Source organism: Struthio camelus, chromosome Z, assembly GCF_040807025.1.
Source record: "Struthio camelus isolate bStrCam1 chromosome Z, bStrCam1.hap1, whole genome shotgun sequence".
Lineage (NCBI taxonomy): Eukaryota > Metazoa > Chordata > Aves > Struthioniformes > Struthionidae > Struthio > Struthio camelus.
This window is the reverse complement of record NC_090982.1, coordinates 61,636,655-61,661,694: the sequence shown is the minus strand read 5'-3', so window position 1 is coordinate 61,661,694 and position 25,040 is coordinate 61,636,655. Positions and strand designations below refer to the sequence as shown.

The 25,040-nt window shown below is 41.4% G+C and overlaps 1 protein-coding gene across 2 annotated transcripts in view; it reads left to right on the top strand.

Annotated features, from left to right (window-relative positions):
- The first annotated feature begins 12,032 nt into the window (after positions 1-12,032).
- Positions 12,033-25,040, top strand: part of LOC104152935 (soluble lamin-associated protein of 75 kDa) — a 37,316-nt gene continuing 24,308 nt past the window's right edge. The window contains exon 1 of one of the 2 annotated variants that reach the window (XM_068928853.1): positions 12,033-12,201. The gene's annotated coding sequence lies outside the window, so the exon portion shown is untranslated. The remainder of the gene's footprint in view (positions 12,202-25,040) is intronic. The other variant, XM_068928854.1, reaches the window with a different exon arrangement.

Sequence of the window (25,040 nt, the reverse complement as noted above, 5' to 3'; positions counted from 1 at the left end):
TGGGGAAGTCTATAGGCATTCACTTCTATGCTAATCACTTCTGGGCATTTCATCTTAAAGCACAAATAGCTGTTCTCCACTGACTATAAGAGGAGCATAGGGAAACTCATGTGGGTATAGACCTCTACACAGTAAACACCTAGGGTTAGGTGAGATGTTTCCTCCCAAAAACAGCACTGGGCTGTGTCTACACAATTTAAGGGACTATTTTCTGGAAGGTCCATTGACAATGGGATGTTTGAGCTTCTTTTCACGTGCTTAGGTTAGATGTGTAAAGTGAGGTGGTTTGAATATCCACCTATATGTCTAACTTCACATCACACAAAAAGTGTATATTGGAACGGGAACCCAAATCTCTCTTTTCCAAACCCTCTATTTATGTACACCACCCTGTAACATTCTTTCCTTCAGTGTCAGAAGTATTACTTCACAAGTATAAGCTTCAGCAACCTGAAATACTTGTAGCCCTAAGGAGAGGAAAGGAGGGACATAATGTGTCTTCCTTTCAGGTAGGATTATCATACTGCAGGCATTGCTGTATCCTAAAACTTCCGACTATTTCTTGGAAGCCCAACAAAGGTCAGGAATGGTCAAGAAAGTACTGAAATCAACAAAAACTATGTACAGGCTTTATGTCAGATTTAATCATAAGTAAGAATTTGAACGCCTCAGTTTAGATCTCAGTTTCTACTATTAAATATAATTTTACTATTATGTTCTAGACATAAATATTAATTAACATAATATTGACCTTATTATGTTTGGACACAGAGTTAAGCAAGAGTAATATTTTGTATTAATATTTACATTTCATTTTTTAAATTTGAGGAGTAACTTTGGTCAGCAGTGATCTTTCCAATTTAAGCGTATGATGGAGTATGCGTATGTCACTTAAAAGGTGGCTGTTTTGTAACATATTTTATTTTTGGTAGGAAACTGATGGCTATCTTCTGGAATCTGTTTCTTTAGACTGGCCACTGTGACTTTCAAATAAGCTCTGGATAGAAAGTACTGGATGGTAAATTAAAATTTTTAGCTAGTTTTTTACCCCTGCATTTATTTTAGAATCTATTTGGGTGGTATCTCAGAAACCGAAAATATCCTTAGAAAAAATATCTAGATCTAAAAGCAGAAAAAAGGTGGACTTTTTTTTGGCAATCTTTCCAAAGGTTTTTTTAGAAGTCTGCAGATCTTCCCTGAAAAATAAAGCTGTTTTTTCTTGCTGGTCCAGTCTTCTTTCAGTTTGGGTGGCTGAATTCTGCCGATTTGAATTTTGCCCCACAACTCCAGCTGGATGTGTTGTTAGACACTTTTTGTCCTAAACCGCTGTTTGTGTTTGCGATGGCCTGCAGTAGCAGTAGGATGTTCTAAATTCCACTGTTTGGCTGTCTACATTCAATAGAAATGCAATATCAGAACAGTCTGCTCCTCATTTATTAGAGTACACAAAGGGTGTTGTAAGAAGGGAAATTGCAGTTGTGACTAATGAGTAGTCTTAATTGTAGCGAAACTAGGACAACAGCATTTCAGTTGCGGCATAACTGTTTGAGGTGAAATAAGGACATTCTCCTCAGATCGTCCTGGGACTTTTGAAATGATCAGATACCAGGATGTGAATACTTCATAAATGTACTATGGCCTTCTTTGCGCAGTTCACTGTATGGCAGTTATTTTTGATTTCCTAGTAAGCATATACAAATACAACCTTTCTAGTGATTTGTTCACATTTTCTGGAATTGCTAGAGCCTTTGAGAAGTGTAAGTGATTAGGAATTATTTTCTCCATTAAAAATTCCATACTTTGGATTCTTTTTTTCTGAACTGGAATGAGAAGACAAATTCTCTCTCAGTTAAAAGTTATTTTGAAACTGATATAAGATTTTATTATTATAAACAAATTACAAATTGTTTAGTTGCAATGAGATGAAAACACTATTGATACAATGTCAAAACAATATAATAGAGGATGAATCTGGTAGCCCAACAGAGGCAAAGCTGCCATAGCTCCATGGCCCAGGTCCAACCAGTAGTGAGGCTGAGAATTTATTCCCAATTCCCAATAACTCCCAAAAGGCAACTGATCCCTGAGTAACTGGTCCTTGGATCCTCTGGTCTCCAGTTGCCTACCGCACAGAGACAGACAGATAGACAGGCGCGCGCATACACACACACACACACACACACACACACACACACACACACACACACGAGTCTCTCAGTCAACCCCTAGATCTTACAGTCTCTCCAGTAGTTGGCCTGGACCCCCCGGTCCCTCTGGCAGCCAGCTCCTCCAGCTGCCTTGCTCCAAAACGCACCCCCCTGCTGGCTCCTAGGCCACTCACCCTACTCGCTAGTTAGTCCAGCTGGACGTTCATTTGTGACCACATGCTGACGTGGGCCCCCTCCCTCGCTCCGGTTGCTGGCACCACAGGCACATGGGCCCCTGTGACCCGCGGTCCCTGCTCCAGTTGCGGGTACTTAGACCTCCATGCACAGGTGCACCCAGACTAGAGATGCCCTCACCCAGGAAAAGAGTTAAAAAGCAGAGTTTAGAATGAAGTCAGGACAGACTGTGCAAATCAGGTACAGCACATGGCCAGAGAAGTGTACTCACCAGCAACGTGTTTACCCCCGAATGGCCACTGTTGTCCCCGATCCCCCTGTTTTCCCACACTTGTTCCTCCCCAAATCACCTTGATCCTTCCCTTTCCCTGCCTTTGGTTCCTCCCCTAAACATCCCATAATAAGTCACGTACAATCTCCAAATGCTCTTCCCTGCATCCCATAATAAGTCTCATGGCCATGCAGACAGTAGGGCAGCTCAGTCTGAAAGGTGCTCTCTGGAGCCTTTCCCACTGACTTGCTGTGATGGGGGTCACCCCTGGCCCATGAGGCTCGTGGCTCTCCTGGGACAGCCCTGGGAAAAGCCAGGGCAGGGGCTCCTTTTTCCTGGCTGAGTTATTGCGGTTCCTCTGCCTTGCGTTACTGCTCTGGGCTCCTTTGTGTGAATGGAAATGAGCCTTTGATCCCATAACCTAACAGTAATATACAGTAAATATCAACTGATTAAAAACAAATTAATCAACCTTAGGAAAAAACCCACTATTTTTATCTTACAAAGATATTTTAGCACTAATGGGGGAAAAAATGTATAGTTTCTGTCCAAAAATTGTCAAGGACATCAAATTTTTACCATTAAATACTTCAATTTCAACAAAAATGCATTTATTAGTTATAAAAAGTTCTGCACAGATTTTTGGCAGCCAACTCTACACAGGAGCATCTGTTTTTTGCTTTGGATCCTATCTGGAATTTATCAAAGGAATATCCTTCACTGAAGTAATTTGCCTGTTTTGTAACAGCTAGTACAAATTAAAGTCAGATTGGTAAATATGCAGAAAATAACGTTTCTCAGCTAACATAACATCTTGCTGCAGAATCATTACTTTTATATCTGGATAATGTAATTGTTATTTGTACAATGACTATAACTTAAAGAATGAAACCAAATATAGCTCCTAGGCCTGCAAGAATATACACGAGTACATAATATTATTCTCTCTCAACAAGTTGTATGTTAAACACAGATAATAAATCTCTACCTGCTCCTAGGAATCAAGAAAGAAGTTAATTCTATTTGGCTTGCTATGAATATTGGTTACAGAACAATTGAGATTTAGGGTTCCTCATCACAAATGCTCCAAAGTAGAGCAGCTTCTTGCAGGTCACTGCTCTTAGAAAGCTGAAAAATCCTCCTTGGCAGGTGATGAAATCAGTCTTTTCTCAGGTGAGAAGGTTCTGTTCAAAGCCTCATTAAGAGCTTGTACTTAAAAAACAAAGTCCTGAATTAAAGTTATGCGTGTTATAGCATTTAAATAAGGCATGTTCAGAGTCACTTACCCAGCAATTTCATTTTATTTTATATTTACATTGGCTCATCCTCTTGAATGATTGATTTTGGCAGGTAAAAATCTCAGACTGATATTTGGAAATGTCAAAGAATGTGTGTAATTTGAAGAGAATAGCACAGGAAGATCAACTTGAGATTGAAATTCAGGTTATAGTCCTTGGGACTGGGTCACTGACCCCACAGACCTTTTCTGTGAAGGTATTCCTGCTTCTTGGGAAAGTCTGTAGAGGATCTCAGGCTGCAGTATTCCTCTGTTGCTGTGCTACACCTGCTCAGCTGACTGAGCAAATGGCTTGTAAAGGTGTCACAAGTAACATGGTGCGGAAAGCATTTGCTCTGCAATTTGGGAGAAAGCTCTTACAAACTGGTGAGTGGTCCTTAGAAGGGGAAGATATAGCAGCAATAGAGTGGTCAGTGGACCTGAGAAAAAGCAAACTTAGGAAATGGCAGAGAGGATGTCTTTGAGAGCAATGGTAAGTGGTAAAAACAGGTGAGGAGAAGTAGTAGCATTTGTTACAAGAAACAGTATTGCAGACACAGCTGCACATGACTGTGGGACACCTGAGAGTGATCCTTCCCGCTGACCTTCACCTTTTAGGTTACTATCAGGATGGCAGGCAAGAACTACCTTCTGGATGGTCTAGTCTAAAGGGTAGTGTTAGGCTATGGGACTAATTATAGCAAAAGATGCAGAAGAGACCAAAGTATTCAGTGCCTACTTTCTTCAGTTTTCATGAATCAGATAATTGTGATAAATGATCATGGTTAATTTTAACATGAGGAATCAGAACAGAATAATTAAAGGATGAACTGAATAATATTTAAGGAAATTGACTGTGTTCAAGTTAGTTAGACTGCTGAAAATCATTCCAGTCTACTTTAAAAAATGGTTGAAGCAGCCTCTGACCTGTCAATGGATGGAGAATCTTCAAGGATGGAGAATGTGTTAAGTTCTCAATAGAGCACCAGTTTTTAACAGGAAGAAAAATAAAGAGGTGGAAAGCTATAGACCTATCAGCATAGCTTTGTTACCCAGGCAGTTACAGGGATAAATTCTTGTACAATCGGTTACTAGAGAGCAAGTGATCAGGAATAGCCCAGTGGGGATTTTTCAAGTACTAGACAAGCCAATGCTTCTTTGACAGGATAGCTGTCTAGCACAAAGAGAGGAAACATCCAAAGTGATGTTTTTTCACTTTGGCAAGACTCACAAAACTGGTCTCATCTGATAACTATATAAACAAGAGTGTAAACATGTTCTGGATGAAATCTGAACGTAGTGTGTGCGTAACTGGTAGAAAAACTCCACTTAGAGAGTGGTTATCCACAGTCTGCTATGTAGCTCGAAAGGAACTCCAAATAGTGTTCCCAAGAGAGCTGCCTTACCTCCTGTTCTCTTTGATATTTTCATTGCTAACTCAGATGATGCAGTAGAGAGTGTGCTTATTTCATCTGTGGTTGACATCCAGCTGGGAGGAAATACAGGTGTGGAATATAAAGATGGGAATACAAAGAGATGTCCGCAAATTGAAGGAGCTGCACTAAATTTCACTGTACTGATTTTAGAAAAAACAAACAATACAAGGACTGCATTTGGAAAGGAGAAATCAAATTCGTACCCTTTACATAGGGACTAATAGGGTGGGTAGCAGTCCTTAGAAAATGATCTAGGTATTATAGTACATCATAAACTGAATATGGGTCAGCAATGATGTATTAGTGGCAGGGAAGCAGTTCTTTCAGAGGATTATAGGATAATTCAGGTTGGACCTCAGCAGGACCTCTCTAGTCCAGCTTCCTGCTCAAAGCAAGGTCACCTATGAGGTCAGACCCAGGTTCCTCAGGGCTTTATCCAGCCTGGTCTTTAAGATCTCCAAGAATGGAGACTGCACTGCATCTGGGCAACCTGTCCCAACGCTTGACTGTCTTCAGCTGAAAATGTTTTGCCTTATATCCAGTCAGCATCTCTCTTGCTTCAGCTTTCCAGGATGTGTTAACAGAAGTAATGACAACTTGGACTGGCGAGGTCTCAGTGGTATATTTTGCCCAGTTTGGTGTACTGCAGTTAAAGAAGTATATTGACAAGTTGCAATGTCTAGAGAAGAACAATAAAAGGTCAGGACTGGAAACATGGTCTTTGAGGCAGGCATGAAAGAATGGGGTGGTTGGTGTGGACAAGAGAAACTGCATGTGGGAACGTTCTAAGACATAAGGGGACTGTGATCAACCACACTCACTGACATAGTGACAAGGGACAGTGAAAGTAACTGACTTGCATTGATGTGAAGTCTGGTTAGATATCAAAGAAAGTTTTTTGTTTTTTTTTTAATACAAAGCTAGTGGATTCTTCTTCACTGGGAGGTTTAAAAGAGCAAATTACATAAGCATCTGCTAGAGCTGTGCCTGCGCTCAGTTCTCCTTCACTACAAAGGGAAGGATTGGGGGTCCTCCCAGTCCTACATTTCTCAGAGAGGGCCTCCTGCTATTATGTGGAGAGAAAAAAAGATGTAAAAATTCTTACTAGATTGTCAGATAGCCTCTCTGTCCCTCTTACACCCCTACCTGTTGTGATCAAAGTACTCCATCTTCAGAGATTCCCCTGGTTTCCGGATGTAACTTTAGAAGTTCATCCTACCGTCTCCCCAACAAACGCTCTCTCTTCTTCCTCAGACAGAATACAATTCGAGAGTGACTGAAGGAAATGAAGATGTGACATTTGTATTCCTTCGCTTCAGGAACACACTGCCGCAGCAGCGGCTCTCCTCACGCAGGCGCTTCCTGCAGAGTGAGCAGAAACGCGTAGGCACGCTCACACAGCAGTGAGGGCTGATGCCACCCCTGTGGTGTACGTCCGCAGTCAGTCCCAGGATGTACAGACACGTCCTCTCCATCTACATCGGGATTAGCCTATAAAAACAAACGGTACACAGAGAGAACTGCAGATGAATTTTAAAGCAATGTTTACTCTCAATTTTGGAGTAAAAAAGCAGAAAAGAAGAATTTACTTCTAAATATATGACTGTCCAATAGGTGACTGGTCTTTAAGCGAAAAAAAAGTTAAAAAATAAAATGCAAAGACTTATTCACAAGTGTTACTGAATCTCTGTTTTGTAGTAATAAACATATACAGGTTTTATCTGTTGATAAAACACAGCGTCAGCTATTTTCTGCTTAAGTTTTTGGCATTATATATATATTCTGTTAGAGTGATTGTTTTCATTCTCTTCAGGTTGCAGATCTCTGCTTTGTTGACTCCTATATAGTAAAATTAAACTAACAACTTGCTTTTCTTAATTATATTTCAGGAATCTTTTAGAAGTTCTCTCAAGCCTACAGGGATACATGTCCACATGTTAAAAATCACTGTTTTAAACAAGAGAATAAATAAGGTTGTTGGACCTTTTTACCTGCAGAAACCTAGGATGGGCAAAATTCCTGTCACAGGCAAAACAACCTATACTTCTTTTGTATGTTTTGAAGCTACAGGATGAAATCCTGGCCTCAGGATTAACGCTTGTGTGTGCCTTTATTTTAGGACAAAGACTGTCCCACCATTTTCTCCTCTGCCATGTTGACATGGGGAATCTTACCTGTGGCTGGAGGATGGCTGGTGACATGGGGAATCTTACCTGTGGCTGGTTCCAGAGAACCAGCAATCTCATTATAAAAAAGGAAACACGAGGGTTCATGGGCTGACAGAAGCACGAGGTAACAGTGACACAATACCAACCAGCCCGATAAGGAGTGGGTCAAGCCCATCAGTGGTCTGTATCTGCTTTCAAGTTTTTGTAGATATCACAGCAAAGAAAAGTTTGATGGAAGGATTTGACGAAAAGCCAGCGGGAGAGAGCTGCTTTGGTATTTATTGAGAAATTCTCTTAAGCACAAGGGAACTTTGTGTATTTCTGGCAAAGGTTAGAGGAAAAGTGCAGAAAAACTTTACTTTCTTTTAAACAAATGAAAGGGGTCACCCCTTTGGAATTACCTTATACTCATGGGGTAGCTACTATACATTGGTTAACACACTATAAATCCACACCATGAATTGCTTCACACTAACTTGTTCTTGTCACTGTGCGCTAGGATAAGATAAACTGAGCTTGCTCACAATAGCTCTTTCTGCTCTTCGCTAAGTAATGTCTTGTAAAGGCGATATAAGCTTTCCAGTGCAATTTAACTGCAAATTGTTCCAGCTGTCTCTTTTCCTTCTTTCTTCCCTTGTGTGCACTGCACAGAGCCTCTCTGACTCCCAAAGACTGCAACGAGTGAACGCCTGGTTGACTTTTTGCTGCACGGAGCAGATGGGATTGCTGTGGTATTTCATTTCACACTAGGGAGGCTGTGAGGGGCCATAGGCCTTGGGGCCGGCAGGAGCAATAAGTCATGGGGCCAGCAAGAGGACAGAGGCCACGGGGCCAGGTTTCAAATTAACTGCATAATACGAGCATTGTACCGGGACATGAGGGGTAAGGGATATACATCCTGTGGAGGCCAGACTACTGATTGCGGGCAGTCCCAACACTGGAACGTGTGGCGGGTGAAACAATAAAGACTCTACACGTTCCAGCAAGCTGCAGGCGCAGCCTTAGAATTGTTAGAGCTGTTTTTCAGCCGATGTGAAGTGTTCCCTGGCGGCTTGCTCTGTGATGGTAAAGCCCTAACGGAGCTCTTTATATCTAAAATCCCACTTGGCATCGTCTTCACATACACAGTTCTCAGTGCTACTAATGCCATTTTGCTATGAACACCACATCTGATGTGGTTAAAGGCCTACACATTGTATGCACATTGTTATGTCTGTGTATGTGGAAGTCATACAGCTGACGGCAATATCAACACAGCACAACAGGATGCCTACGATGGCAGTTCACGCTGGAGTTCTGCTTGCATGAGGTAAAAGGATCTCCATATAGGCGTATGACTCCTCAAAACAATGTAATTGAGGAATCATCTACATTTAATCTTACCTTTCCATTTTTTCCGGAGAAACCTTCCTATTTGGTTCACTTATAGCACCTTTGGTTTATCTATAAATGCCCATTCTGTATTTGGGGCTATGAAGATTTTGTCAAGAAAGATGAAAGCTTATGAAATATTCTTAAAATACTCTAAAAGTCCGCAACTCCTGGTAAAATTTTCTAGAACCACATAGACCAGATGACAGAATATTTTTCTGGAGTCTTTTAAGAGAGTGGGGACTAGGTAATTTAAGATCTGACTGGGAAAACAAAACTCTTACAGTCCTTGAAGAAAAAAAGGAGATTTCAGACTGTGAGGTGAAACTGAAAATCAAAAAGGAGGTGTTAATTTAGGAACTGTTATTTCTCTTATATACTGTTGGATAATGAAATTTGCTGATACAGAAAATTCCTTCTACATGTGGAATAACCTGACCAGAAGGGGAGATGTTTCTAGCTTTAGTAAAGCACTGTAAGGAAGAAGATAGAAACATGGGTTTAGTAGAGAAAAACTTTGTTATGACATTGTGGAACTCACGGACTTTTGCTAGTTAGTCACATAGGTGGACCGAAAGTCCCATAAACAGAGATGATGGGGTGACATTACATTTACTGGAGTGGCTCTACATTTCTGCCTCTGCGCAGAATGCCAGGGTGGCATTTGCCTCTGCTCTGGAGGTCAGCAGAAGAGGTTAAAAAGGATGAATCTGGAGGGTGGATGTACCTGACAGCTCTCTGGTGTGCTCTAAAAGGAGTTGTCAGTGAAAGGAATTGCAAGATGCATGTGTCTTTCTCGGATGCCTAGTTTTCCACTTTTAAGATTGCTGTGTCTAGGAGTGAAAGGAAAGAAATACAAGGAGAAGTTCATCTTAGGTATGATTGTACGTGATTTTGCATCTTACATATGTTTGGTTATTTGTATCTTAGGATGCCAGGATGCCTTGTTCTTGTTAACAGCCTTGTCCCTTTTTCCGGATGGATTAAGCTCTCCTGAGTCGCTAGTGATAAACTACCAATTCCATCTCAGCTGCCAAATCTCACTGGCCTACCTGTGCACTTCAACAGCCATGCAGGAACCGGAGCTTCCCAGAGGTAAGTCTGCCACCAGTTCTTGACCTGTCAAACCCACGTCTCTCACAGGTAAATCCCCGTATTTCGGCTATAAAGTTCTTGATTTTCTACAGTGATAAGTCCAAGCTGTAACATCTGCTAATACGGGTATTGCAAGCACATCAGATGTCACTGGAACATATGTTTTGGAGCAGAATTCACAAAAGCTGTACTGAATGCATGGTCAGATGCATATTTTGTACCTATAGATCATGCTTTAACATTAATTAGGGCATTTAGCATATAATATTCAGAAATATGGTAAGATGGGAACTTGCTTCCTTTCTTTTGCCTCATTCTTTACTGGAAAAACCTTAATCTAGAAGGCTACTTTAGGCAGCTTGTGGGAATCTCCTTCACTGCAGATATAAAAAATCATTTTAGGACAAACATCTCCCAGGCTTGGTCTTGTCTCAGTGAAGGATGGGCTAGATAATCTGTTGAGGTTCTTTACCATCTGACATTTCTTGGAAAGTATCAGTTGCTCTAACAGACTGGAGAGAGAAGATATGAAAACACCTGGTAAGATGCTGGACCTTCCACTTCTACCTCACCTCTTTGATTCAAAGGTTTTATAAAAATATTTAGTTCTGGGAGTATCTGCTTTTCATATACATGCTTAAAGCTGTGATAGAGTATGATCTTTACTGTAAAAATCATAATAGCAACTAAAAGCCCTGAGGGAGAGATAAAGGCCCATTCTGCTGGGGGAGGAGGGAATATAGGTATGTGTGTGTATGTATAAATGTATTTATAATCTGTTGCATATATATGCAAAATTTCATCCCAACCTCACAGAATATAATTTTTAAGATCCCCCACTGCATATATTGAACTTCATTAGCGTGAATAGTCATATTAGCAAGGTTGAAAATGCTTTAAAATATTTGCAAGGTAAGCAAGATACAGGAGAGAACAAACGGACAGGAAAATCACAGGGAGATTAATATGATTACCTGAAAAAGTACTAGCTATTACTACTGATCTTTTGTCAAGACTTCTGTAAGCCTCACAACACAAATTAGTTTAAAGAGAAAGGAGAAACTGGGTATTTCTTTGTGGATTTTGCATGGAGGTTCCTTCACGCATAAGAGAGAACATAAGAGAAATAATAAAAAACAAAACAAAATGCAGATCTACTTCAAAGCAATATCGGAGGTGAACTGTGAAGGCAGTAATTTATTGGAGGATTTTTGTCTAATTTTTCTGCCTGAAGATCATATCTTTGCCTTTTTTTCCTGAAAGACTTTATGACCGGGACTTTAATAGCACATTCATATCCTAAGCAATTAACAAGCATGTTATTTTTATTAAATTAGAATATGTATTGTTACGGTCTCCTTATCACTTTTGCACTATGTAGTACATTACTGTGATAAAAGATGGATGAAAAATTTTTCTCCAAAAAAAGGACCCAACCTCCTTGGTCCTTCCATAAAAGCATTAGCAAAAACGAAGAAAGGAACTTGCAACCAATTTCTGGGTTGTTTTTTTCATTTGTCAGTAAAGAGGGAAACAGGGAGGGGGAACGGGAATACGGTACTGAAGAATTTCCTGACAGGTTTACAATCTAATCTTATACCATTAGCCTATCTTGTTTGCTGTTCATACGCACTGCAGAATAATTTTCACTGCATAACACTGCGAAAGTAACATTTTCTGTTTTTGTAAAGGGAACTGCAGGAAAAAAAAAATCTGTATTACTAGGAAATCCTAATTACTAGGAAAAAAAGGGGAGGCGGGAGGGGGGAGGTAAGCCTGGGGACTGTCGAGCAGAGCTGCCTGGGTGGATCGTGGAGCGTGTTTCCGGCCGACCCCTGCCCAACCTAGGTGCCAAACGCGGCCCCGGGCCCCGCTGGCAGCGGCGGGGCCGGGCGGGGCGAGGCGGGGCCGGGCGGGGCGGCCGCGGCCCTTCCCGCCAGGGCCGCCCCGCGCCGCCGCCCCGAGCCCCCTTGTGCCCGCGCCCGGGCCAGCCTCCCCCCCGCCCCCGCCACCGCCGCCGCCGCCATGGCGGGCGCGGGGCTGGCGGCGCAGCAGCGGGAGTGCGTCAGCGGCGAGGGGCGGGCGGGGCGCCGGCCGGCCGGCGCTGCCGTGAACGCCCACCGCCAGCCCGCCCGCCGCCGCCGCCGCCCCCTTCATTCATCCATCCATCCATCCATCCGTCCCCGCGCCGCCGCCGCCGCCGCATCCTCCTGCCGCCGCCGCGGGACGCCACCCGGCTGAGGTGAGGTGCGGCGCGGCGCGGCCAGGCGGATCCGGGGGGAGACCTGCCGCGCCGGGCTCAGCTCGGCCGCCGCCGCGGCGCCCCCGGGCAGCAGGGCGGCCCGGCCCTGGCCGCGGCCCCCGGCCCCCGGCCCCGCCCGCCGCGCCGGCCCGGCCCGGCCCTCGCGCCAGGTGCCCGCCGGCACCGCCGCCATCGCCGCGCCGGGGAGGCCGAGGGGCCGCGCCGGGCCCGCCGCTGCCGCGGCCCGGGCCGAGGTGGGGGCGGCTCCGGCAGGGCGGGGGCGGCCCGGTCCGTCCTGGCCTGGCCTCGGCCGGGCCGGGCCGGGGGCCGCGGTGCGAAGTTCTGTGCGAGTTTTCGGGGAGACGGCCACGTCTTGGGCCAGACCACTCTGCGTTTGGTAGAGCCAGCCATCTTTTGTGGAAGGCGCCTATTGTAGCGTTGCAATTTACGTATGTATGTGTGCGTATATATATACGCACGCGCGTATATATGCACACCTATATGTGTACACACACACAAAATCTGTTTTCCAACGGGTAGTGTGTGTGTGTGTGTGTTTTTTTAATTTTATTTTGATGTAGGGTTGATCCTTCCCTCTTAAAATGAAGGAGAGGCATCTTGCCTAAGATATCTTGTTGACGTAGTATTGCTATCCTGCTTATGGCGTGCTAAATCTAGCCTGAGAAAGCGGGTTACTCTGGGAGCTTGGGTTAGAGCAAACGTTTTACTAGCATTAGCAGAAAACAAAATATAATAGAAACCTGCTGGTTTTAAATACTGGTGAATGTCCTATTTGGAGGAAATGGTTTAAGAGCGAGCTTTAAAAATAGGTTGTTTTCATTATTAATGGTGAGAATTTGGGGGAGAACTAGCCTGTGGCATGGAGATACTGCCCAGCTGATGCTTGGTTTGTGTGTGAGACAGGGAGAGGGGGAAACTTTCTCTCCTTTCCGCTCAGTAAGCGCAGGTATTCGTTCAGTATGTTGGGCAGTGCTGTTGGTCACAGTCCCGTGTACAACCCGCTAGTTCTCAAGCGGTGTATGTGTTGTGGCGGGGTGATCGGCATAATAAAATCAGTGCTGCTTCACTGAAGGACCTGTAAAGGTTGCTAAAAATCAGAGTGATCATGATCTTTCTTCTCCTTCAGACTTCCTACAGGCACTGAACACGTTGCCTCTTTGTTGTTCCCTTACCTGTGCTAGCACTTTTCTCCTTCTTTAATTGAACTCTAATGAACTCTAATTTAAATGCTTAACAATTTCTTACCTTACTGGCGGTTACTAAGAAAATGTTCTAGCACCTCTTTCATAGAGGAAAACATCACGGCAGAAAGAGGTTGACAATATAGATGTTTAAGTTCAGGTGTTCTTAAGTTCAATGATCCTCTCAATTTCAACATCAACTATTTTATGAATGAAAAGCCTCTTGGGACTCTTATATAGCAGACTTGTGTTTCAGTTTCTTCTCCATTTCCCCCTTCCCAATCTGTTCTTACTTGGCATCTGCTTTGCGTGGAGGCAAACGTTCTAAAGTACTTTTCCTTACTGTTCTGGCATATGACTAATTAAATGGGATTCTACTGTACATCGCCCATGAACTCTATCCAACAACGCATGATCAGGACACAGTGCCTTTACCAAGTCTTTTTGGAGTGTTTCATAACCTAGCTCCTTTACAAAGAGGCACTGCTTTGACAAATGACTTGTAAAATGCTCTTAATTTCGCTCGTATGCATATTAATACAGATAACGGCTCTTCGCTTTAATAATTAAAGTGAATTTTTTAAAAAACATCTATTAGTACTGCAAAGATAATAACACAACTCAGAGTGAACTTAAATCTCTCCTTACTTATCCAAACATCCTAGCTATGCAGGTCTGTTTAAATAGTTGTAATTGCACGAGTGTTAAAAGTGCAGAATCTTTTTTTTTTTTTTTTTAAATCAGTGCAAGATGGAGGGAGCACTTAATATTTGAGTATCAAGGCTGACATTTAACAGTGCTTTTGCTTTTATTTTTAAATGTGAAACATGGACATCTTTGATAAGAAATCACTGAGAGGAGAAGATGGCATTCCATGGTATTAGGGAGGAACTCATCAGAGTAGAACAGCCCTCTCCTTGCTCAATTTCTTTAGTATGATAAGGTTTGGTTTACTGATATTTCCAACTTGTCTGTGAATACCAAGTAGTAGTAATCATTTAAAGGCATTACCAGTTATGTTTATAAACTTCAAAATATGAATAGTGTTATTAGAGCTGAAGTGAAGTGTACTTATGCTTATTTTCACATTTCTAGTCCTTAAATGTTCGTTACATATTTTTGTATTCAAGTTAACTAGCTTCTCAATTCCTCCAAGAAAAATGCTTTCCTCCAGCCTCACAAGGTTGTAACCTAGTCATCAAATCATATCAGTTATACATTCCAGAAAGCATGAGTCATCCTTTGATCTGTGAAATGCAAAAAGTTTGGGGCAGCTATGGTAGAGGTGCCTCCTGCTTTGGAGCTATTCTCATCAGTGAGTGACTCCTGTTGTACTCTGTAAACTGATAACACTTTTTTCATACAATAGGAATAGGGAAAAAGTCAAATGAAATCCAACCCTCCTCCCAAACTTCTGCCTCTAGCAATTTTAATATGAACTAAATTATGCTGAGTACAAAGGCCTGCCTTAATGTTTGTTAACAACTACTGTGTTGTTTTGAACATGACTGAAATGGCATATGCAGTGTGTCTTGATAGCTGTTATCTGGCATTCTTGCAGTTTTGTTTGCTACTGCCTTTTTTTTTTTTTGTTTAAACAATGGACGGTGACTGTATTTATTTAGTCGTTATAAATTTAAATTTATTTTAGTTGGTGTTCTGCAATGAGTCTGAGATTTCAAAGATTTGAAATATCTCCCCCAAATATGTAAAAGAATCGTTCCTAAAAAATGTGACAGGCTTTCAAATCTGCCCTAAAATCTTTGTTAGTCCTGACAATTCTCACTAAATTCTAACACGTCTGTTCTTTGTGTTTTCGAAGTTAACTGGAGAAATCTACTAGTGTTCTAAAGGATATTATCTGTCTAGCTGTCTGTGGTTTAAATGATCCCTTGCGTTGCAAATCTAGCAGGATGAATTTATCTAATCACATACTGAACTGAACGTTGTACAGCTATTTAAATTAGTATTTTAGATTTCTGATTTGTAATACCTTGGTCTGTTCCGCTCTTGGCCCTCTACTTTATTTTTGTAGTACAATAACACTTAAATTTTTTTTATTATTGTTATTACTACTGTAGAACGGGGGACCTGCAAATTCATGGTGGCAGTCTTTCCTCTCTTTTTTTGGTTACGGGTAGTTTATGGGGCAGGATGAGCAGAATTCAGTGTTATCCTCTTCAAGGTTTCATTAAAACATGTAAAGTATGCATGGCTGAATAAGTTTTCTTGATTCTGTGGAACCACTGAAGGGAAAGAATAACCACTAAAGGTGTAGCCTCCATCAGATCAGTAGCCCCTGAGGCAGTACTAGAATATACCTTATTCAGAAGCTTTAACATAGCAGTGATTATGAGCCTACTACCGCAGGAGCCTTTCCCAAGCGTGACTGTGTCTCTCCATGAAGTTCAAATGGCGAGGAATGCTGTGCTAACCATAATTAATTTTGTAATTTTTATACATCAGTTGTCAAATGTAAAATGTGTTTAGATTAGTAAATGTGTTGTTAGAAGATCAGTCTTTTTTCTAGCTCTTTGTAAATCTTTGAAGGTAGCAAAGCAGATTAGAGGATAAAGGCTTTCTAGCTTGAATAGCATTTCCCAAAGCTTTTGTAGGAATTAAACAGCAAAATTCATCGTTTTGGGGAATTAGTGATTTATGAATTGGTCATAATAGTTGGAGATGTTAACAGTAACATAAATGTTACTGTGCAGCATTGACAGCCTAAAGGATTTTAAAATGGTAAGGTACTCTACTTCTTTTGATACTGGAACATTGAAAGTTTGTGCTGTCTACCTTTACTCTGAAGCTGCTGAAATGAGAAGTTCACTGAAGAAGTAGGAGGTGACAACCTGATACCTTTAAGCCTCAGTTGCAGGAGAACGCTGATTTGGGCTTGATATCATAAGTTGGCGGTGCTGATACTGTTCCAGTAGGTTATACAGTGCAGTATGGTTTGAGCAGTTGTCTCTGTGATGTTCACAGGTATGAGTACCTTGCTTATCCTTGTTCTAAACATGTCTCTACCATGCAAGGAACATCTGTATTTCTAGAGAAAATCAGTTCTTCCTTCTGCTTGATCTGAGCTCTTAAGCTGTTCTTCTAAAATTCAAGTCCATCCAGAACAGGATAGCATGGGTACTAAGAGGTATAGCTTGGAAGCCTGAATCATACAAGCACGTGTTATAGAGAGAGGCAAGGGAAATGCAGTATATTCACAGAAGCATGTAAATTCCTGGAAGGGTGTCAGGATGGTAGGTGGTGCAGACAGGACAGGATGATAGCAGGGAGGAGGCAGTGTGTGAATTCCTTTCTGCTATTAGTGACATTCTTGATGCCGAACTTCTGTCCTGTGCTAACACGTTCACTGACAGCTAGCGAGCGCGTGTTAACACTGTGATAGATTGGGTGTAATCATTGCTGTTTCAGTTCAGACAGTTGTGGAGCAGGAGGGAAACTACTTTGGAGGTAGGTGAAGAGAGTACTAGTGATCTTCCAGCTGCTGCTTTGAGACTGCTGAAAGCGAAGGCAAAGACAGAGCCGCTCAGGAGCGGGAACTGTCTAGTGAGGAGTTTGCTAAATACTGGCTCTGATAGCAGTAGGTATGGATGGTGAGGAGGAATGATTCAGTTTGGGTAAGTCAGCGTGGCCTGAGCTGATGCTTGTTTGTGTGGCCCCCCTGGAAAGCTTAGAGAACAGGGATACAAGTCAGTTGATGTCTGAACAGATTCCTGAGGGCTTTGAGCAATGAAATACTCTTTTGATGTTTGATTCTTCCTTTGTTCTGGGAACAGGACTTTTATATAAACAAGAAATACCAGACCTTGATACTTATTTTTTCTTCTAGTTGGAATAGCCCGCAAGATGCGTGACTCTTTGCTAGCTTCTGAGTCATATTGATGTTAGGTTTGAATCTGTGTTTCTAGAATGCTCATTTTTTTTCAAATGATGGAGTTTATTTCTAGTTTTAGGTCATGCTTGCTGCTTTTTCCATCCTTCCGGAGATGGGATGTAGAAAGCAGAAACATACAACTGGAGGGTTGGGACAGTCTGTCTGTGTAGCCTTTTGTAAAGGCCTTAGTGCTGTTTTGCACGGGCTTACACCCACCATTGTATTTGCTATAATGGTACCAGCTGGGATGGTAACTTGAAATAGCTCTTCACAAAGTGGCTGGGCTCATGTTGCCACTCAGTAATGATTTCCTCATCATGTCCTTGGTCCAAGTATGGTGTCTGCAAGCCCTAATTACCTTTTTGAACATTATTCTTAATGTTTGTGGTATTCTTCTCATCTGACTTTCATCCTGTCTTTTTCTTATCTTGGAAAATTGTGTTCTTTCCCTTGTCTTTCTAGTTTTCTGTATCGCTAGCTCTTCTGGTATTCTTTGATCTTACGCGTTTTGATAAGTCTGCTAACTGTTGCCAGTGAAGTTCATCGTTCTGTTTTATGTTGTCAAGCTCTCAGGTGTGCGCAGCAGTACTGTAGAACATTGAGCGAGGTAACAGTGAGCTACAACTCAAAATTCTCTCTTTCTCAGCACTGTATTTCTAACCATCTGCCATCTTCTGAAGGTAACGGTGATAATGGTTAGAGATTTCTGCCTAGGCCCTTTCTGGAAAAATTGCTAATCATAATGTAAAGTAAGGTATAAGTTCTTACTGTTCCAAATGTGTTATGCTTACTGCAGTGCTGCCTTCCAGTTTCTGTTCCCAAGCTATGGTAAGTGGCCATAGGGTCATCTAGTCAGACGCCAGAGCTTTTCAATTCTGTGTGCTTGTGGTCTGCGAGAAAGTTTTGGGATTGGTAAGAGATCTGATGTTGCTGCTGTCTTGTTTAACTGCATTCCGTGCTTTGCTTCCTGTGACGTATTCTTAGCACTGGGAAGATCCAATGTTAATTTCTACCCAGTTTCTGCATTTTCATCTAAATCACAGATGAAAATTAGGCATTTGCTTCTTTCTCAGTTATAGGTCTCCTACTTTCAATGACTTAATAACCTGGAGGGAGAGAGAGTTTGTTTGTTTGTTTTGGGTTTTTTTAAGAGTAACAAGGTTTGGAGTACTATGCAGCACTTGAATTTCCTGCAGTTCTGGAATATCCACAGGCATAGTTGTAGCTTGGTCAACTATTTTAGTAATTCCTGAAGTATGGAGGGCATGACTGCAAAGCTTAATGCACTGCTGCTCACCATTAGTAACCATGGTCACCATCATATTTGAATTTGCATTTGGAATATTCTTGAAGCACCCACAGAGTTGCTGTTGTTTAGCTGATGAGCAGTAACTCATTAAACTGTGATAACAGGCATGTGCAATGGCTAACGTAATCTGCATAGCCTTGAAGTCCGCCCAGCTTGTGGGGATAGGGGAGAAGACAGCACAATCAGGAGCTTAAAAACAAAGGGAAATGCATACATAGGGTTACTGCAGTAGCAGTCTCACTAGTGTGTCTGGTTGGTATGGTATAGTTTGACAGACCACCAGCTATCTAACAATATTAGGTGGTGGGTTTTTTGTAAGTATGGTCAAGAGAAGAGTTTGTTGTTCTTATCCCTCTAAAATCTATTTATGGATCTATTTATGAGGTGCTGCTCCCAAAATGGAGGGGTAATGTGACAGGAAGCATGAAAACTGAACAAGCTGACAAGGAGTGTGGGCACCAAGTAGGAGTGGGAGATAGTCTTCTGGTAGAGACTGACAAGTAAAACTGCAGAAAATCAAAGAGGAGGCAAGAGGAGGCTTCTCTCACGGATTTGTTAAAGAGGCATCTGGAGAAGCAGGAGGAGAACGTGGGGATGCGGAGTCATGGAAGGCGGGAGGGCAACGCAGCGTGGCTGGCTGTGTCCTGTGTGGCCAGTTGCTGCCTGGGGAGTGAAGCTGGGCGAGTGCTACAAGTGCTGAGCTGTGGGATCTTTAATCTGATCATCTTTAAGATCCAATTCTGTGGAGTATAAAGTGCAGGAGCAAACTTGGAGAGGGCTGAGGATGGAGCTGGAGAACCCCAAAACTGCTGGGGCATGGCGGGGAAGAAGAGCAGTAACTAGAGAGGGGAGGTGGCTCATAGGGAGGGGGGTATTTTTGATGGTTCTTTTGCTTCGTTGTTTTTTCTAAGACACTAAGCATGCTTGTCTTGCGGAGGGAAGGGGAGATAGAGAAAGTGGGAGATTAAGAAGAATGAGAGCTGAGCATGAGAGAGAGCTGAAATGTCAAGGAGATGAGGATCTAGCAAGTAAAATCCCACTTATCCTATGTTTCTGTCTTCTAGGTGTTAATTGTTTTCAAGCACAACTGGAATGAATTTCCTTGTGTGCATGGGTATATTCGAATTTGAGAAACTGAAAGGAAAGAAGTGAAAGACTTCTCCAAGAACAACTCATTTTTCAAAAATCCGCGTTAAGTGAGACTATTTTGAGTGGTCTAAAGCACAGAGTTTTCATTTGGCTTTAATAGGTTTAATCTGGCACACTTTCCGCGTAGGAAGCAGTTGTGTGTATTGATTTCCCCAAGTTCTATGCAGAAGAAACTGCTTAAGAAACCAATTGATAATCTCATTAAGATGTGAGAGTATGTAGGAAAATGTAAATAGCCGGTTAGTGTGTTGTCTGCCTAAGAACGAAGTCCTTGATCAAATAGGCTACGTAGTCAAATGCCTGATTTTAATCACTTAAGCAAAACATCAGTGGTGTTACATAGGTGCTTAATTAGGCATCTGTTTAAGAATCTTACCTACCTGAGGTGGGTTTTAGAGTGAAGTTGCGTGAATGTTCTAATACTCCTCTGCCACATCAGTTTTGATCACTGGTAAGATTTCAGTCCTGTTTTCATTAAAGCCATAAACTTTTGTAGTTGTTAATGGAGATCGTGTATTTCCTCTTCTGGAAGTCTAGCCACTGTTTAATTAAAAGCACTCCTTAGGGTTGTTATTTATATACTGTGTTAAGAGTATCTAGTTTTGTATTAATGCATTTTGGTGGCAGTTCAGTCTTTCAGAACTACTCACGTGTCAACTTTTTTTTCATTACATGTTTGAGCAGGAGGGTTGGACTAGATGATCTACAGAGGTCACTTCCAGCCTTGGCCATTCTGTGTCATTCTGTGTGTGTATGTTTATATATGTATTGAATATATTTAAACCTAGAAATGAATATATTTAAACCTAGAAATGAACTTTTATTGCTTAGATTGTATTTTTATTTCAAAAAAATTTATTTAAATTGTACAAGATTTTTTAAAAATAAAATGTGTGTGTATATGTGTATACATTTTTTTTAATGTGGAAGACTCCCCCCCCCCAACCACACACTGTTCAGTATTTAGTTCCACAGGAGACTGTCTGAACCCAATCATATATACCTTTCAAAAATAATTGTTGCTGATTTCCACTGAAATGGCATTTTATGCCAGGATTGGAGAGTCAGATCCTTTATTTAGCAAAAGATTTCATAATTCTGTGTTTTACAAGTGAATTAACATAAATTATGGTGGTTAATTAGTTGAGTGAACAGAAAGGATTGATTATTTTTGTTTGTTTATTTGCATTCAAATCAACAGCTTTGAGTAGTATCTCTGATAGAAAGCCAAAGCTGTGTAAGCTGCTTCAAGCAGATTACAAACAATGTGGCTGTCGTATTAACGCAGAGCTCTTGGAAGATGTTGACAATGATTTCTAGACCACTGTGCTGGATTCTCTTTGGAATTTTCTGTTTGGGATTTTATACTGTGTGTGTAGATGTTGTTTGGTGTTTTATGCTCCTGTTTTAATTTGCACAGATTTCAGGCTGGGGGAACCCTAAAGATAAAAAAGGGATGAAAATGGCTTCTTTTCCATTAAAACAAACATTTGAGCAGAGAGGGTTTGAGTGGTCTGTTCAGGTGGCAAGTAGTGTACTGCTGATAGTTTTTTTTTTTTTTTTCAAGCCTGTGCAGTTATCAAGAAAGCCTAATATATACTATATTATACCTGATACGTAATACCTAATTTATACTATATTATATACTATTAAAAAGAAAACCCCTTCCCTTTCCTAAAATGTCTTTATTTTCCATCAGTCTGCATTACAAATTAAATTGAATAGAGCTTAGAGACAGGGATACTTGCGAAATGTAAAAGCTTTGTTACAATTGTGGTCTAAACTGGTAGTTAGGGAACAGGTTTTCCCTATGTATCTCAAACCACAAAACTCATAATAGATCAGGTAGGTACTCACTATACATATTTAAATTATTAATTATCTTAACATAAATTAATATTTACTTATTTTTATATTAGAAAAGGATGAACAACTTTTACATACGTAAAGTTTGTTTTAGACTGTGTTTGAATAGAAATCATAAAGAAGTTCAAATACACCGTATGTTAAAAAACAAACAAAACAATCCCCCTCATTTAAAGTCCTTGATGTTGAATAAGGAAGCAACAAAAGTGATGAAAACATGTTTTGTGTATATGACAGCTGGTTAGTCTAAACAAAGAAACATTTATGTAAATAAGTTAGCTGAGCTTGTGCTTCTAGTCAATAGAATTTCACAATTTTAGAAGTAGCAGATGTCATCGTTGCAACTCATTTTTAAGTCAAAACTAGAAGAGAAAATATACTACTTCCCCCCCCCCCCCCCCCAACTTTTATGTCATTTCTCAGCTTTCCCTGAACTCTAGTGATTGGACTTAGCGAGTTGGGAAACTTGCCTAGCAAAGCAAAGCTGATGTTCCCCCTGCTCTGCTAGAGAAGAGGATGGCTGGTTGAGCGGGTCGTCAGGTGTGGTTCTGGAGCGCGGCTGAGGGCCTCCCCGGCCCCCTCAGCAGCCAGCCTGTATGGGGAGGTTCAGTTTGTCATTTCAAAGACTCTTCTCACAATGCTGCCCAACTCTAGCTTGTATGTAACCTAGGAGGTCGTGGCAAGGTGTCTGTGGCACGGTCTCACTTATAGCGTTGTGTTTTGCGTGTGGTGTTTTAGCAGATCCTTGTTCAAGGAACCTGCTGGTCCCTGAGAAGGGCATGGCAGTCTGCGAGGAGTCCTGTGCTTCCGTTCTTCAGGAGCTGTTTAAATAGATCAGACTTATCAGACTTCAGGCTGGGCACTACTGCAGTATACTTTTTGTCCGAGTGGCCAGTACTTATCCTAGGACTAGACCGGCTGCGCACGTGTGGGCTGAGGCTGGATTAAATATGCTAGTTTATCAGCAAAGGTCTGCAGGTCATAATTTGGGCACCCTAGTGTATGTTCTCATAACTTCAAATTGTAATTAAAGAGAAACTATTTAAGTTTATTTTAAACCCTAATTTATATCTTAAAATTGATCACCCTGCTGTCTAGCTGTTGATTTAGTTTTGCATATATTTATTATATCATGTGTGTTTGTGTCAGTTATTTTAAGTTGGAAGATTCTTGGTGCTTGAAGCGGATAGAGGTTAAGTAACATGTCTGTGCTCCTGTGGAAAAGTCTGGCGGAGCTGGAAATTTATCCTGATTCTTTTAAATCCTCAGCTAGCAGCCTCGCCACTTACACTACAGTTCCTTTCGGATAAAGGCACCCCCAAACAGTTTTAAGCTGCTTTTAACCCCTGTGACATGCTATAAGAAACCAAGAAGCTTTTGGCTTCCTTAAACTTGCTGTTGTTTGCTGGCAGCGTGTAGCGAGGGCCCGTGCAGGTGGCGTCCTGCTCCCGCTTCCAGGAGCGCGTCTCTCCCTCATAAGCCTCTAAGATTAAATAGCGGTTGCACCTAGCACTCAGAAACTTAACATCTGACTCGATTGCCAAGATTGCCCGCTTATTCTCCACTGCAAGAAAAAAAATCAAGAATAATTTTTCCATCTTAATGCTTATACTAATGAAGATTTCGTGAATTCGGAGCTATCTTGGTTGCAGAGAAATTTGTTTACTTATCTTGTTAAATGTGTTCCTTGTTTCCTGAATTGATCTCTACCCTCTGTCACTGCAGCTGTTTCGAAAAAGGACGTGCCACTTCTCACTTAGTAAGTTGTACAGTGCTGGGGAGGAGAAAAGTGATGTAGTTCCACATTAAAGCAAATGTTGTTCATGTGAGGTTATTCTGTACAGTCTTTAAAACTGTTATGGGAAATGATATGTTTATGAAGAGTGTAAGATTTGCACTTTAAAAAATAAAATTACCCCTCCCCCCCCACTTCTAATATCCATTTTGTACAAATGGTCGTGATGAGTTTGGTTGCTTAAGGCTACGTGGGGTGTGCTCGGTCAGCCTGACTGCTGGCTAGCCAATTGGAGTGGTACCCCTTGAGCAGAGCGCGGACCCACAGCGTGTGACAAGGATTCGACCTGACAGGTTTACAGTCGTCCAACACACAGGCTTAGAGCAACAGCAAGGGGTGTGGTGGACTGCCTGGCGGGGGGGGGGACCTGTGCTGTTCCTGCTGCCGCGCTGTACAAACCTGTAGTGCTCTCAGCAAGAAAAACTGCAAAGCTATTTTCTCTCTCCCTCTCTCTCTCATGTTACTTGAAGCTTTTCGGAGGTGAAAGCCCTCTCTCTGTTTACTTTGTAAGACAAACGAATCACATTTTTGTGTGTGAGGAAATTTATTAACTTACCACAATTGGCAGTTGCTTGATTTGTCTATGGTAGGTTAATTTGTGTTTAAAACAAAGATTCTTACGTTTTAGGCAGACTACTTTCTGGTGGTCTGTGAAGACTGGTAAAGCAGGGGCATTCTCTTGTTTTCAGCTGCTCAGTGCTTTTAGTGCAATTTGATTGCTTTTTGTGTATAATCAGTGATTTCTCCAGGGATGTGGTCTTCTGAAATACCTGAGCTCATCAACACTAAGATACAAATTACATCACAAAAATATTTGAGAGGTCTTAACTTTAAATGTTAAACCTGCTGCACACGACAAAAGATGGATGTTTTTTAAACAGGGATGCCAAGCAGATTTTCTTGGATGGTCACTCTTGAAGATTGATCTATATATATTTTTTTTTCCCACATAACTGCTTTCCACATTCTCTAAATGCCAGAAGGTAAAAATTCAAACATAGTGAATATAATTGAGTTGAGATGGGGGAGTGGATAGAAGTAAAGTACGCTATATTAAAATATGAAATAAGCCAAACACATGGCTAAACAACCCTCCTAAGAAGTGGATTTTTCACTTTTTTGGTAAATTATTTTTATCAAGGTGGAACATAGGGACAGACTCCGAGAATCTCTGACTGCTTTGATAGCAGGCCTTGGAATTTGTGCATTATTGATACCAACTCAATAGAAAGAAGGTCTTTGCTTGATGTTGGGGGTATTTCTATGCGTTTATTAATTAGCAGAAAATAGTTTTTGTCCTTGTTTACCTGTAAGCAAAGGTATGATTGTTTTTGTTTTCATAGTGGTCAGAATTCAGATAGTCTACTGCATTTCTTACTGCCTGTGTTCTGCTTTAGTCTTGCATTATTTTATTCTAAAAATGTCAGGAATTATAACCTAGAGGCTTTTAGTTATAGCTTGTAGCTTGCGTGCCTCTTTGTCATGTAATAATGAAAGCTCATCTGAAGTCATTTGTTATTTTCAAAGTTGTCCAGGCATTTTGGTATTTCTTTTTTTTAAAAAAAAAAAAAAAATATATATATATATATATATAAAATATATATATACACACACATACATACATAT